Genomic DNA, 15,832 nt, shown 5'->3' with positions numbered 1-15,832 from the left:
CTACACAGCACACATTCTGGGACTAGCTCCCTTACTGCCTTTGTTCGTACACGGATCCTGGTGCATGCTGGTGGCTCACGGCATACATTCTGGTGCCAGCTTCTTAAGTGGCAGGTTTTTGTACAGGAATTCTGGTTCATGCTCATGTCACTCTGAGGAACCATACTCTCCGATTGCTCCGCTGCCATTTTGTTTTTGTACAACCATTTTTGTCTTGCCCTCACTCAGGCTACATCGACACAGTAATTCTCCACTTTTTGGTGTTCTGTGCCAAGTAGCCCTTCCCGCTCCTTGCTGTTAAGCCCGTCTCATGGCCACATTATAGGCATTGAAACACTCCCTGCAGCTGTTCATGACTCAACCCTGCCCAAATACACCTTATCTGTGCTTATCTGTCTATGGCAAGGACAAGGTCCGTCTCTGCGCGCCTCCCTCTGTCTAGAAACATATGCTCTGTTGCGCAAAGCTTGCATCCATCACTGATACGCACTCATTATCTGTCTAGAGACATATGCTCTGCTGCACAAAGCATGCCTACGCGTTCATTATATACTACTACTTTATTATAGATCAACATTGTAAATCTTGGGGAGTGTCTTGCTTGATTGGGTGTTTCATGTTATCAAAAGATAGTGAGCTGCGGAGTGAAGCAGCAGTCTCCTGAGAACTTACATGCTTGTACTTCTAGGATTACTGTTCACAGCTGCAGCTGAATAAACTTGGTTTTCCCGGAGCAGCAGAGTGTCCCGTGTCTCTGTAAACTAAGGCAGGTGAACTCGAAGATTACAGGCGTGCCCTGCGCCGCCGGACCTCTGAACAGTCCGGTTCTTCAATTGGCGCTTCCAACGTGGGGCGGCTTCAGAGGTCGCGGTCAAGCCTGAGGGTCGCGAGAAGTCGGGTGAGAAAACTCCAGAGGATGCGCACCACGTGATTGACCCCGGCATGTCGCAAGTGGACCGAAGGTCTTTTCAGCGCGGTTTCCCCTTCCCAACGGCTGCCTGACCGCCGCCCTGACTGCCGCCCTGCCTTGGTTCCCTTTGTGGTGAAGATTGGTTTCGCGAGACAAAAGACGGGCCTCTGCTGACGCGAGAAAACATTTGGTCAGGTAAGAGTGGGTAGCTCCTACTGCCTTTTTGTTTTTGGGTTTCTTTGTTCGACCTTTGCAAAGACCGAAACCAAAGGGTAGGTACGTATTGTACAGACCAAAGTGTTTAGTTTTACCCTTTGATGTTTGGTAAAAGACTAGTGGGGTTTTTGTGACGATGCCTGGTCTTAGTAAGTTTCGTAAATGGTGTTGCTGTAGTTGTGACAGGGACTCCCGACTGGAGGAATCTTGCCCGGTTCCCCCGGTAGGGACGCCCAATTATGAATTATATTCAAAACATGGTTATGGATCTGTCGTTTTTAATGATCTCTGGATTAAATACACTAGTAAGGACGGTGTCCTTCAATGGCCAGCCCACGGAAGTTTTCAACTCGAGATCTTAGATAATTTAGAAGAGAAATTATTTAAGAGAAAAGCCCGGCCAGCAATGTTTGACTCTTTCCGCCTATGGCGAAAGGAGGCCAAACAGAAGGAAATTAAACAAGCAAAGAAAGATAAAAGAGAGAATGCCATGAGCATTATGGAGGCAGTGAAGAGACTAAGACAGAATGAAATTGAAAGTAATATCGAAATGGTTGACAGACAACATCGTATGACTACTGATAAGTGTTATCCTGCCCTGCCACGTGAACGACCCTCAGAGAAGAATGAGTTAATGGAGAACCTCCTCAGTTCACCTCCGCCATATGTTCTCCAGCAGCATGTGCAAGCCCCTCTTTTAGGGCCACCCCAACATGCGGTAGTAGTTCAGCCTCCTCCAACTCATCCGCCCTTGCCTGCTATCCATCCCCTGGTGCACTATCCTGCACCCACCACAACAGTGCATACTGACACCCCCCCTTCAGCTCCATTTCCTATATCCCCGGCACCAGTTGTCACTCCTCCATCGACACCTGGCCCTACAACACGTACCCGCGTTCCACACACATCATCCCCATCCCTTTTGGATAAACTCCTTACGCCAGTTTTAGGGCACTTGCCCTCATTTTGTAGACAAACACGCAGCCAAATACCTAAGGGCTGGGAAAGGGATGAACTCGATCTATTAGCTAGACGATGGATGACTGCTGGCCAAGATTATGGGGTACTCGACATAATGACAATGTTTAGACAATGGGACCCGCCAACCCAACGCCACGTTTTCAGTGCAATGTGTGATGTTTTGGGACAAATGTGGGAAGACGGAGGACTAGGTAATCGCCCTGTAGAATTACTCAAGATTCAGAGAGATTTTAATGAGGGTATTATAGTTCAGGAGGGGGAAGTGCGAGAGGCAGTGGAGGAACTCGTTGTACTCCGAACATCTTATCAGTGCAAAACAGCACATAATCCATTCAAGATGCATGCATGAGGTCCCACCAATGTGGCGAGAGCAGACTGGAGATGCCGCGCATAATAACTTAGTGCCCGCCCATTTCCAACGTGTGTGGGTACACACACCATGGAAAAGGTCCGAAATTTTTGCTCTCAAACAGCACTTACCGGACCCTCGTAAAAATCCTGCTGGGTATTATAAGGAACTCACACAGACTGTCGAAGCTTCCATCATGAATTTGGCCGACATTGATATGCTAATGGCTAACGTGGTTCCTCCGCAGATCTGGGCCCGTATACGACGGCAGGATCATGCGGAACCTGGCGGCACATGGACAGCCATCATTGCCGCAGATGCTGCGCAGGTGGGGGGTGCAAAACCAGAACAATTATCAACTGAACTCCCCGGTAGGATATTGACATTAATGAAAACACGTATGCCCCCACTAAGGGTTAATTGGGATAAACTTTCAGCATGCAAACAAAAGAAAGACGAAAGCGTCTCTGACTTCTTCACCAGATTTGAGGAGTCATTCACAGACCATAGTGGCCAAGATCTTAGCACGGAGGGTGGCCAACGATTGTTTGTTGATAAATTTGTCTCCAATTTACTCCCAGAAATATACACTAGGCTCAAGGGCTCCGAGAGCGCCTGGGCCATTTCTTCCTCAGCCCAGATACTCGCCACTGCCAAATATTATGAAAATAGGGACCAGGAAGAGAAAGAAACGGCAGACAAGAAAACTAAGGATCTCAAGACAAAAGTGCTCTTGCAACAGGCATATCCTCCCCAACCTCGTCATCAGTTGCAGCAAACATACACCCCACAATTTCGCAACTTATTCAACGACCTGGCCCCATTGCTCCCCGACCACCTTTAGGTGCTAACCAGTGTGCCTATTGTAAAGAAGAGGGACACTTTAAGAACAGATGCCCTGCACTATTGCAGCGCACTGGAGCACCGCCCGTGCCACGAGGCCAAGGAGGATACCAGTCCACCCAGCGAGGTAGAGGCCGTGGAGCACCGGCCCATAACACTCGGCCCCTACTTCCCCAATCTTCTACTAATTATTTTGATCAGCAAAACACCCAGTCCACTCATTATTACAATGATGATTATGACACTCACTCTGAGGGTCAGGATTTCCTTACGCAATAGGATTGCCCTAGGCAAAGGCGGGGAGTAACATCAATTCCAGTGGATTAAAAGGGCCCTAATGTTGATATTACAGCATTAGGCGTTACTGAACCTCTCCTGGTGGACACCGGCGCTAGTAAGAGTTCTATGATACACACTAAACTCCCCAATGCCCCTTTGTCTGGCTTAACTAATGTGTCTGTAGGGTTCTCAGGAACACCGGTGTGTAACCCCATCTCTACTCCCTTGCCATTGTCTGTTGGTCCTTGTCAGTTGGACGCTCCTCTTATCCTCACTACTGGATGTGGGGAAAACTTACTTGGCCTTGATCTACTGAAGAGATTGCATGCGACCATTCATTGTTCACCAAATGGTGTGCAGCTCACGTTAGGACAAAAATTGGCCTCCCCTGTATATTTGTCCAACGATACACTACCCCTGGAACTCCAGGCTTTACCCACCTCTCTAAGGGGCCAGGGCCCGAATTATGTTGGTTGTTTGCAAATCCCCCCTTATACCATCACACTTAAGCAGAATGTCAAACTGCCTCGCATTCGACAATACAAAATTTCTAGCGAAGGTGAGAAGGCACTCTTGCTTATCATTTCTGACCTTATTCACAAGGATGTCATTGAAGAGACACGAGGGAATGTCTGTAATAGCCCCGTGATACCGGTTCTTAAACGCACGGACCCCACTCAGCTCCCTGTTTACCGTTTCATTATTGATCTTCGGGAGCTTAACAAAATTGTTATTCCCCAGTTTCCAGTAGTTCCCGATATCACTGCCCTATTAACTATGTTGCCCCCTACGGCTAATTGGTTCACTGTCATTGACCTTAAAAATGCTTTCTTTAGTATTCCAATTTCAGAACACAGTAGGGACCTTTTTGGATTCTCCCTGGGGGGCCGCAGTTTCCGCTTCAAGAGGTGTCCCCAGGGTTATTGCGAAAGTCCATCTATCTATAGCCAAGCTCTTAAGACCCAGCTAGACACCTTGTCTATTCCTCACGGTGCCACTCTAATACAATATGTTGATGATTTGTTAGTTGCGGCTGACTCTGAGCAACTGTGTAAAAAGGTGACATTGGCCCTCTTACACCATTTGGCACAACACAATCACAAGGTCTCCCCCACAAAATTGCAATACTGTCGACAAGAGGTTACCTACTTAGGTCATCTCTTATCGAAGGAGGGAAGGAGATTGACCCCTGAACGTATACAGGCAATAACTCAGATGACGGTCCCACGGACACAGAAGGAAGTACGAGCGTTTCTGGGTATTACCTCTTATTGTAGGCAATGGATCCCCAATTTCTCCTTGTTAGCCAAACCTCTACTGACTCTAACATTAAAAGACACACGATATCCCCTCCCTTGGACACCTGAGTGCCAGCAGAGTTTCACTGACCTACGAACATCCCTATGTTCTTCACCTGTTTTAGGTACCCCGGATTACACAAAACCATTTACACTATATGTGCATGAGCGGGAAGGTTGTGCATTGTCAGTTTTAACCCAGGATTTTGGTGGCAAAGAGCGCCCGTGTGCCTACTTTTCCAGCACACTAGACCCAGTGGCTCGAGCTTTACCTAGTTGTCTGCGTGGCACAGCAGCTACTGCATTGTCAATACGACAGTCAGCTGGACTGGTACTGGACAACACCCTCATGGTAATGGTCCCTCATGCAGTGGACACGCTCCTGAACAGAACAAGAACACAGCACCTTACAAGTGCACGTTTGACAGGCTACGAACTAACATTACTGGCAAGCCACATCCATATTAAGCGATGCAACACCTTGAACCCTGCCACGTTGTTGCCCCTTCCAACTGACACACACACACAGGATATACATGATTGCCTCTTTCGCACAGAAGAGGAAACTAGAGGAAGGATAGATCTGCAAGACACCCCGCTTTTGGACCCTGACGGCACCCTATATGTGGACGGGTCGTGTTTCAAGCTTCCCAATGGTGAGACTACAGCAGCTTATGCGGTTACAACGCTGCACACGGTAGTAGACACAGCCCGAATACCACATAACTCGGCTCAAGCAGCCGAGTTGATAGCCTTGACTAAAGCCTGTGTGTTGGCCAAAGACAAACGAGTGAATGTCTATACTGACAGCCAGTACGCCTTTGGCATCGCACATAGCTTTGGCCGCTTATGGAAAGAGAGGGGATTTCTTACATCACATGGCACTAAGATACAACATGGCCAGTTAGTAAATGAACTTCTTGAATCATTTGCCCTGCCTGCCCAGATAGCAATAGTTAAGTGTAGCGCACATAGAAAGATAACGGATGACACAGGCAGAGGCAATGCATTTGCAGACCAGACAGCTAAAGATACAGCTCAGAACGCCACTAGCCGCATGTATGTTGCAGGCCCCGCCAGATGGGTTGCAGAGGGAGGGATGTGCGAGGACACGATTGAAAGTGTGAAAACGATACAAGCTGAAGCTACCCCGGAAGAACTAGCTAAGTGGAGAGAAATGACAGGAATACTGGATGATACTGGATGCTGGACAGAGTTATCTGAACAGCAACGTTGGCTGTTACCAGACGCATACGTACTCCCAGTAGTTACCATGGCCCACGGTCCTGCTCACATCAGTGCAAAAGGGATATGTAAACTCCTAGCCCCTGTTAGGCAAAATTCGGGTATACCCAAGTGTGCTGACAATTTAGTGAGACACTGTATAGTGTGCTTGATGCATAATCCAGGAAAGGGCACCCCTACTCCAGCAGGTCACTTTGCACCCCCAACGTACCCTTTTGAGGTTTTACAGATTGACTACATACACATGGATAGATGCAACAATCTGAAGTATGTACTTGTGGTGGTATGTGCCTTTTCCAAATGGATAGAGGCCTATCCCCTCAAAGACAATACAGCCTTGTCCACAGCCAAAGTCTTACTGAAAGAGTTTTTCCCTAGATTTGGTTTGCCACGTATGATCTGGTCAGACAATGGAAGTGAGTTTGTTGGACAGATCATGCAGAAAGTCTGCACTGGACTAGGCATAAAGCAGAAATTTCTTGCTGCTAATCACCCACAATCAGCAGGCTTGGTAGAACGCTATAATGGTGCACTGAAGCTGAAACTTGCCAAGGTGCAAGCCTCGACCGGCTTGAACTGGCCAGATGCGTTACCCCTTGCTTTATTATCTACCAGGTTCACCACACACTCTCGTATGGGACTGAGCCCCTACGAGGTTGTGTTTGGGAGACCAGCAAATGTATGGGGTGTCCCCAGGCCAAAGAAGTATTCTGACATTGAGTACCCTCTGTTGATCGACTATTTACATGAATTGACAAGTAAAATGCGTGTCCTTCACCAGCAGGTCCGTGATTCCTTGCCTGAAGCCTCCAGTGACGTTGGCCATTCCATCCAACCAGGGGATTACGTGTGTACCAAGAACTTCCAGAGATCCAGGAATTTGGAGCCCCGGTGGAAGGAGCCACGCTTGGTGTTACTAACCACGAGAACAGCTGTTAAAGTTGCTGGAAGCAAGAACTGGATTCACGGTGTACACTGCAAGAAAGTTCCCTTGCCGTTGCTCTACGACCAGTGGGTACGCGAGGGAATAGGAGACTTTGAAGGTGAAAAAGTACCGCGTTTTGTGCCTTTTAGTGATGCTAACTTAGAATTTACGGCATCAGAGAAGGAGGACGATGATGTATTACAGGAAGCCGTGCCACCTCCACTAAGGTTGAACACTTCTGATCCACGGACTTTGTTCCAAGATCAAACGGTGCCTGGCTCCACCAGGTATAATCTGAGACCAAGAACAATCACTAACAAGTGAACTATGCACATTTCACGAGACAGTTACTATTGGTATCTCCTATCCAATCAGGTTGCAGGGTCGTGGTAAGAGCCTTGGTTCGTGACCCGAGTAGTAGCCATAGGCCTGCGGGACCTGCAGTGTCATAGGACGGCTGACAACCACGGCTAAGTGAAGAAGGAAGACTGCCACGAGCAACATCTAGGGGAAAATGGAGAGTACACGTAAAAATATCGACAAGAAGACGAATATGAAGAGTAAATTTCATAAAATGTTACGTAGTAAATGTACTATAAGCTTGTGTATTTTGCTGATGCTATGTGCGCTGCTTGCAGGGATATCTTGGGTAGTTATTATGTCCACCGCACCCTCTGTTTCCTCCACGGTTTCTCCACATCTGTTTTACACATTACCCGACCATGAGCAACATAGGAGGAAAGAGTATCTCAATAATACTTTCCTCCAACTCCTACACCAACACCAATTGGTAATAAACACAACTGATTGTTGGGTGTGTGGACTTCTGCCCCATACCGTTAGCAAGGGAATACCATATTTTCCCTTGCCTTTCACTTTGAGAGGGTCCGGCTGGGCCTTTCACAACGTGTTTGCTTTTGCACGCGAGAAATACAGGGTGAAGACCAGCAGTGGGACTGATGTTAGCAAGGAACCCTTGATCAAGGCTCTAATTAGTATGATGGCACATTACAAAGACAAAACTGACATTCCACCAGCAGAGTATCAGCCATTTGATACCTACAATGGCTCTAATTTTCTCCAGACTTTTCAGAAGAAATTATATAGCCACATCAAAAGGGACTAACCACCGATTTGGGTGGTACCCCATAAAGGCCACTTATGTCTAAAAGGGTCAGGCTCCAACGCTGATGCTCGCCTGGCTACCAGTATCTGCACACATACCTATTCATATCCATCCACGACTTCCCCCCCACTAGTGACAACCCAAGGTACATATTTTATTTGCCATGACAGGGCCTATACATGGCTCCCAGCCAATTTTTCAGGGTCCTGTTATATGGCTTTTCTCCTTCCTCCCACCTACACAGCTCCATCTAATCATCATCAACATGCATCTATCAGGCCCAGGAGGGGAGTCATTAGTGCAGATGTTAAGGCTGGCCAGGAAGCTGGGGACTTCTTCAAAGGTTTTCTCCCATTCGTGGGTCCTATGATTAATAGCGGGAACATTAGACACCTTACACTGGTTGTGGAGGCAACGATCAATGAAACAGCTGGAGCCCTGAGTAACATTACGGCCGAGCTACAGGCGGACCGCCTTATGACGCTCCAGAATCGTATGGTTTTAGACGTCATCCTTGCAGACCGTGGTGGTGCCTGTAGATTGATCGGCTCGAGCTGCTGTGTTTATATTCCAGATAACGCCCCCACCGTGTATGCGGCCATCTCCAAACTTCATAAGATAGCTACATCTATACATCAGGATGAAGGAGATGGGTCACTCACGAGTTGGTTTTGGGGGGTGCTCTCCACCTGGGGATGGAAGATTTTTACCTTCCTGGGCATAGCCCTTGCACTTGTCTTCTCCTGTTGCCTCTGCTTGCAATGCGGCCCCGCCTTGTGCGGTTTATGTGCGACAATGTGCGTTCCTTGCCCCATTCCCCGGAAGGTGAATAATACAAAAATGATGCTCCAGCAGCAACTTGATGACTTCATGGCTATCGACATCGACTCTGACATCGACTCTGATTGACAAGAGAACCGATGCCTACAGATTCTTTGCCTGAGTAATGGCAAAAGGAGGGTCTGAGGAACCATACTCTCCGATTGCTCCGCTGCCATTTTGTTTTTGCACAACCATTTTTGTCTTGCCCTCACTCAGGCTACATCGACACAGTAATTCTCCACTTTTTGGTGTTCTGTGCCAAGTAGCCCTCCCCGCTCCTTGCTGTTAAGCCCGTCTTATGGCCACATTATAGGCATTGAAACACTCCCTGAAGCTGTTCATGATTCAACCCTGCCCAAATACACCTTATCTGTGCTTATCTGTCCATGGCAAGGACAAAGTCTGTCTCTGTGCGCCTCCCTCTGTCTAGAAACATATGCTCTGTTGCGCAAAGCTTGCATCCATCACTGATACGCACTCATTATCTGTCTAGAGACATATGCTCTGCTGCACAAAGCATGCCTACGCGTTCATTATATACTACTACTTTATTATAGATCAACATTGTAAATCTTGGGGAGTGTCTTGCTTGATTGGGTGTTTCATGTTATAAAAAAATAGTGAGCTGCGGAGTGAAGCAGCAGTCTCCTGAGAACTTACATGCTTGTACTTCTAGGATTACTGTTCACAGCTGCAGCTGAATAAACTTGGTTTTCCCGGAGCAGCAGAGTGTCCCGTGTCTCTGTAAACTAAGGCAGGTGAACTCGAAGATTACAGGCGTGCCCTGCGCCGCCGGACCTCTGAACAGTCCGGTTCTTCAACTCACTGCACAACACACTCTAATGGTGGTTTTCCACATAGCAGGGCAGGTTTTCCGACACAAATCCTGGTGCGCGCTTGTGTCGCATGCTGCACAGCACACTCTAATGCTACTTTTGCACATGTCTGGTTTTTATGCACAGATTCTGGTGCACGCTCATGTCTCATGCTGCACCGTACACACTAATGCTGGTTTTCCACATGGCTGGCTTTCGCGCACAGATCCTGGTGCACACTCTTGTCTCACTTTGCACAGCACACACTAATGCTGGTTTTTCACAGGGCTGGTTTTAATGCAAATGCTCATGATTCGTGCTGCACAGCAAACTCTAATGCTAGTTTCCCACATGGCTGTTTTTCGTGCACGGACCCTGGTGCACGCTCATGCCTCACACTGCACAGCAAACGCTAATGCTGGTTTCCCACACAGCTGGTTTTCGTGCAAGGACCCTGGTGCACGCTTGTAGGAGAGTAGGGTCTGCTATCCTATGGTCACCCCAAATTTTTGCTTTTTGCTTCACTGGTTTTTGACATATTGAGGCTGTGGGCCTGCCAATCAGACCCCCAGCCTGCTGTTCTCTCTACTAAATTAAAACTATGCACCCTAGGTGCATAACCAATTGGAAGTGGATCACCCTGTCAGCCCCTGTACCAGTGTACACTAGGTACCCAGGGCATTGGTGTACCCAAGGCCTGCCAGGGGCTGAAGCATGTATTATGCCACCCCAGGCTTGGCCTAACAATTTGACACAACTGGCTGATCACTCAGCTGGGGTAAGTTGGTGTAATCACCTCTTACTTAGGTGTAGTATACCTATACCTAACCTTAAATGGGACACCTGGTAACCTATAAGTCACTCCTATGGCAGGCCTTAACAATCCTGAAGGCAGAGTGCGTGGTTCCATGTGAGATGGTGCTCTGGCATGAGCTGAGCCTGTCTGCAGTGGTCGGAACAACTTCCTTCTACTGTTTCCAGATATCGTCATACCATATACTCTTAAGTGCATTATGAACCTCGCGGTTAAATGCTATCTTTGGTTTGGCTTTATCAAAACATGTCGAGTAAGGTGTCATACAAATTGGAATACTAACCCCTCGCCAATTCTGGCGACGGGGTTAGCATTCCACCCTTCTAGAGGGACACGACATGTACAGTACCTGAAACCCGGGTAAAATCAGACATAGCCTCAGCTCCACAAAATGGATGCTGCCACCACAGACACAAGTCTGCCCTCCTGCTGCTGGGAGTCCTTCCAGCTTGGGAGGTGTGGACAAAGGGTTTCCTGCCAGGGGAGGTGCGTGCACCACCCCAGACAGGATTTTGTGTATTGGTCAGGTAGGGCTTGAAAGAAACCAGACATGCCTGTGGCTCACAAGGAGCCTCGGTGCATATGCCAGTTCAAACCGGTCCTGGGGCACACCAGTCCCGGGCCTGGGGCGAGCTGGACAAAGGATTGGGGGTGTAACCACCCCCCTTCCTGGTCCCACCCATAGGGAGGGACCTAGCAGGTAGTCCGGCCCCTAGAATCCGCTTAAAGGTAGGAGCTGTGTCCTAAGACTTCAGACATCCTGGAATCAACTTAATACTAAGAAGAAGACGGGAACTTCGACGCTCTGCTGCACAGAGGACTGAAGCCAATCTCCCCTGTGGTCAGGGAGTGACCACCTTGCTAACGCAAGCACCATCCAGCGAATCAACGTCTGCTTTGCCGCCGCCTCCCGCCAGAGCCCGAGCCCAGAGACTGACAAGACCTGGACCTCCAGACCTCTCACCGCCCGATCCACAGTCCCTGAAAAGAGGAGACCCGTGGAGGCACCGAGACACGTGGAGCCGGCCATCTTGGAACGACTACGACAAGCTGACAAGTGCAACAACCGAGGCTTCCTCCAAGTTGTGCTTTGGGATCTGAGAAGCCCAACACCCGAGCAGCATCTGCACCAAAGGTGAGCCCTCCAGCATCTCCACGATCTGCGTGGGGCCCTTCTGCATTTTGCCACTCGACGCGCCTAACCGGTTGCTGGCCCGCTGGCTAGTAGCCATCTTGGCGACGAACTTCAAGAAATACACCGCTGGTCTGGTTGCTCCAGACTGGCCCTTGCTCCCCTCCAAAGGAGCAGTCCTTCTGGCCTTGCTGGTCAGAACCATCAGCTTATTTCCTTTTCCTACAACAATTGCTTTTGCCAAGGCTTGTTTGCTTCGATCAAGTCGCCGACACCGCCGACAGCGAGAGCCTGCGTGGGACAGCTCGTGACTCGACTCCTGGACGTCGTCGACCTCCAGGGACCACGTGGCTGCAGAGACAAGCTACACCTTTCTCCCTGTTTGCACCCGACATTGCCTGGTACCCACCTGGTGCCACGCCGGTCACTGGCTAGTGACTGTGAACACTGTCCCCTCTGCTTACAGGTCTTCAACATCTCCGATCCACTCTTGGATCCACTGCATCTCTCCCGGACCGACCGCCTGCAGCATCTTTGTCTTCAGGCTCCACGGAACAGATAGAAGAAACCCGACGCACTTCGAGGCCTATGCACCCGCTTCCTGTGGGTGAGGTAAAGCTGGCACACCTGTGCCCAAGTGTAGTATTACATCTCTAGTGCCTGTGTTCCAAATCTTGAGTTCCTAGTCCATCCGGAAGATCCTCTTTGCAGTAACTTTGTACTTTTTACGCACCCATTGAAACCTATGGGAGCACGCGTGTGACTATTTGCTCTGCACACGCCACCCGTGGACCTCCTGGTCACTAACTGACGTTAGCTCCTTGTAGGCCCAGCGATTCTAGAGGCCCTAGGCCTTTTCCCTTTTCTGTTCGTGGTACTTATACCACTATTTTAGTATATGGTTTGAGTGGCCACCAGGGCCTATCCATATAAAGTGCAACTTCTGTGTATTCTACTGTAATCTTGTTTGACGATTTGTGCTCCTGTGCTCATAAAGAGACTAGGGGTTACTTTGAGAAATAAATACATATACATTTTGAATATATATCTGTGTGGTGTCCTTTCATTGGTATAAAAGGGGGTTACATTTGGTAAAACAGCTGGCTTAACACGCTTCACGAGTTTAGCCTCAAAGACTGCTTAGCCTACGCTACCACTAGGGCAGCTAGTCCGAAAAGGTTGACTTACAACCACACCATAAGGGTTGCTTGGCATGGTACAGGGTGATCACTTTAACTAGTGAGCATCATATACCAGGCCAACTTCTCACATTGGTGAGCAGCGGTTGGATTTGAGCTTGCTGTGTTTTACCATTGTAATCTCTTGGTTACCAATTGAAAGATCACATAGGTACCTGTAGGTACATATAAAACAAGATTAGATATACATAAGTTCTACTGAACTTAGTTGTTGTAGAGCAAAGGGAGTAGCACACCCTGACTACAACTACTAGATAGGTTTAGTAGGCAAACCCAAGTGTAGGTAGATTGCAACACATCCACCCACACTTAAGAGCAATGGCCGGGGCAGAGGGGTCCACTGTACCCATCTCTGTTGAGAGTGACCCCCAGAGGGCACCATCCAGCTTTGCTACCCTTAATCAGAATGAGCTCAGGCATTTGGCAACTCTTAGAGGCCTTAAACAGCCCAAGAACCCTACCTCTGCTGAGCTCAGAGAACTCTTACAGAATGATGAGAATCAGAGAGAACTCAAGAAAGCTTCCCAGTTAGCCCCCTTAGGGTCAGGAACAGGAGGCCCCCCTTCTGAAGATGCTACAGAGGTACCCAGTTCCAATAGCCATCCCTTAGATGAGAATCATACTACAGGGGAGGAAAGTGGTGAGGATACAGAAAGTAGTGATGATGAAGGGAGAACTAGCCCAGTGCCAAGTGTTATACTTGGCCCAGCTAAACTAAGGCTATTGGGGATTGACAGTGGGTTTACCCCATTGGATCTCCCCAGTGGACTTAACACAGGGCTTGGGAGGCAAAGGAATCGCTCAGGTGACTCCAATGCTTCTCATGGCTCTAGAGGCTCTCAAGGTCCCTCCAGGAAAAGGATGACCACCCCTCAGAGGAGGGAACATGAGGCCAGAATGCAGGAAGCCCAGCTGAGGATCAGGAAGCAGGAGCTAGAAGTAGCCCTGATGGAAGAAAAACTGAACAAGGCTAGGCAACCTAGAGAGAGTGGGTCTATACCCACTGGTGGCAGCATTGTCCCTAAGGACAAAGATAGGGTCTTTGATAATAGGAACCTGTCTAAGGTTGTGCCCCCCTACAAAAGTGGGGATGACATCCACAAATGGATAACTGCTCTTGAGAGAGCCTGCAAAGTACAGCAGGTTCCTGAAGACCAGTGGGCAGCAATCCTCTGGCTCTCCTTTGAAGGAAGAGGCAGAGACAGACTCCTCACTGTTAGAGAAGAGGATGTCAGAAACTACAGAGTCCTGAAGAGTGTTCTGGTAGATGGGTTAGGCTTAACCACTGAACAGTACAGGTTAATGTTCAGAGACACCCAAAAGACACAGACTCAGGACTGGTCTGAATATGTTGAATGTGCCACTAAGGCTTTGGAGGGTTGGTTGCTGGGAAGTAAGGTATCTGATTTTACAGGATTGTATAATTTGATGATGAGAGAACAGATTTTAAATAACTGTCAAAACCAGCAACTGCATCAACACTTGGTTGACTCTGATCTGACCTCTCCCCAAGAATTGGGAAAGAAGGCAGACAAATGGGTCAGAACCAGGGTTAAGCAAAAGAACCAGAACCAGGGCCAAGGGGGTGATCAGAAGAAAACAGACCAAAAGGGTGGAGATCAGAAATCTAAAGACCAGAAGTCTTCAACAGGGCCCCAAACTACTGCTAAGGAGGGTGGGTCCCAACAACAGTCCAAAAAGAAGAAAGAAGGTCAAAAGAAACCCTGGTGCAATCATTGCAAAAATACAACTCACTGGACTAGTGATTGCAAAAAGGGTGGAGCCCCCAACACTGTTGCCCCTAAGGCACCTGCTCCCAGTACTACTGTTAGCAGTGTTGGTCCCCAGACAAAGGGTGTAGTGGGAATCACTATGGGAACTGAAGGAGATTCTGACTTAGACAGAACCCTGACACAGGCAGTCTTGATCTGTGATGGGGACATTGATTTGTCCCTGACTGTGAGCCCCAGTAACCTGGGCAAGTACAGACAGACTCCTTTAATTAATGACAAAGTGGCTCAAGCCTACAGGGACACATGTGCCAGTGTCACTATGGTGACACCAGGCTTTGTGGACCCTGGACAGTACATACCAGGTGAGAACTACCTGGTGACCAATGCCAGCAATGCCACTACTTCACACAGTGTGGCAGTTGTTAACTTCTCATGGGGAGGGGTAACTGGCCTCAAAAGGGTTGTGGTTAGTGCAGACCTCCCAGTAGAATGTTTGTTGGGCAATGACCTAGAGAGTTCTCTATGGTCAGAAGTGGAGTACAGGACTCATGCAGAGATGTTAGGTATATCATCACATGTCCTTGCTGTGACCAGGTCACAGGCCAAAAAGTGCCTCACTGAACCTCAGGTCTTGGATCCTGGAACAATGGACCAAGCACCTACCAAGAAGAAGAACAGGAGGGTCAAGGCTGTGCCTTCCCCCCTGCCTCAGAGTGATGATCAGCCTTCCCAGGAAGCTGATCTAGAGGACCCTGAAGGAACTGTCCCTGAAGAGCTTGAACCTGATCAGGTTGAGTTTCTGGGGACAGGGGGACCTTCAAGGGCTGACTTGAGGCAGGCTCAGTTATCCTGTCCCTCTCTTGAACCCCTCAGACAGCTGGCTGCTGCTGAGGCTGCTGGGAATGCTCAAGGTACCCATAAAGTGTATTGGGATGAAGGGCTCCTTTATTCAGAGGCTAGAGACCCCAAGCCTGGTGCTACCAGGAGGTTGGTTATACCTCTGCAATTTAGGGGCTTCCTTCTTACCTTGGCCCATGACATTCCTTTAGCAGGACACTTAGGCCAGAACAAGACTTGGGACAGACTTGTCCCTCACTTTCACTGGCCTCATATGAATGAAGATACAAAGGAGTTTTGTCGCTCCT

At 48.7% G+C, this 15,832-nt stretch overlaps 1 long non-coding RNA gene across 1 annotated transcript; it reads left to right on the top strand.

Annotated features, from left to right (window-relative positions):
• The first annotated feature begins 651 nt into the window (after positions 1–651).
• On the top strand, positions 652–9,712 carry LOC146871834 (uncharacterized). Its single transcript, XR_014959613.1, has 2 exons — positions 652–1,105; positions 6,903–9,712. It is a non-coding gene; the product is annotated as an uncharacterized LOC146871834 (long non-coding RNA).
• Positions 9,713–15,832: the final 6,120 nt, after the last annotated feature.

This window comes from Triturus cristatus, chromosome 1_1, assembly GCF_964204655.1.
Source record: "Triturus cristatus chromosome 1_1, aTriCri1.1, whole genome shotgun sequence".
NCBI lineage: Eukaryota > Metazoa > Chordata > Amphibia > Caudata > Salamandridae > Triturus > Triturus cristatus.
This window is presented reverse-complemented; position numbering and strand designations above follow the sequence as displayed.